Raw genomic sequence first — 836 nt, 5'->3', positions numbered from 1 at the left:
TATTTAAATAAGACATGTGTTTTTAAAATGGGAAATATATGTTCTCATAAACTGGAAATTGTATACCTTAAAAATAAAATAGAAGGAGACTTCTATACACATGGACCTCACCAAATAGAATACACAGGAATCAAATTGACTACATTGTGGAAAGAGACTGTGGAAAAGCTCCATATCAAACAAGGCCAGGGGCAGACTGTGGATCAGACCATCAATTGCTCATATGCAAGTTGAGACTGAAGCTGAAGAAAATTAGAACAAGCCAACTAGAACCAAAATATGATCTTGAATATATCCCACCTAAATTTAGAAAACATTACAATAAATTGGATGCGTTAGGCACTAATGACCGAAGACTAGAATTGTTGTGAAATAACATCAAGAGCATCATGTAGGAAGAAAGCAAAAGAGCATTAAAAGGACAGTAAAGAAAGAAACGATCAAAATGTATGTCAGAAGAGACTCTGGAACTTGCTCTTGAACATAGAGAAGCCAGTGGAAGAAATGAGGCAGTAAAAGAGCTAAAAAGAAAATGTCAAAAGGCAGCTCCAGAAGACAAAGTCAAGTAATATAATGACCTGTGCAGAGATCTGGAGTTAGAAAACCCAAAAGAAAGAACACACTCAGTATTACTAAAGCTGAAAGAACTGAAGGAAATACCCAAGCCTCGGGGGAAGAAAGAGTCCCCACTGAATAGTTTCCATCTTGTCTAGATGGGTCTGGTTAAAAGAGATGGGAATAAGATTCTTATGATTCAATAGTCAGTAATAGTTATCATGACTAATTGCAACTGTCACAATTGTAAAGGTAGATGTTTTGTAACAAAAACAGGGGAG

The sequence above is a fragment of the Chrysochloris asiatica genome, unplaced genomic scaffold (assembly GCF_000296735.1).
Source record: "Chrysochloris asiatica unplaced genomic scaffold, ChrAsi1.0 scaffold00024, whole genome shotgun sequence".
NCBI lineage: Eukaryota > Metazoa > Chordata > Mammalia > Afrosoricida > Chrysochloridae > Chrysochloris > Chrysochloris asiatica.
The sequence above is the reverse complement of the archived record's forward strand: the minus strand, read 5'-3'. Positions refer to the sequence as shown.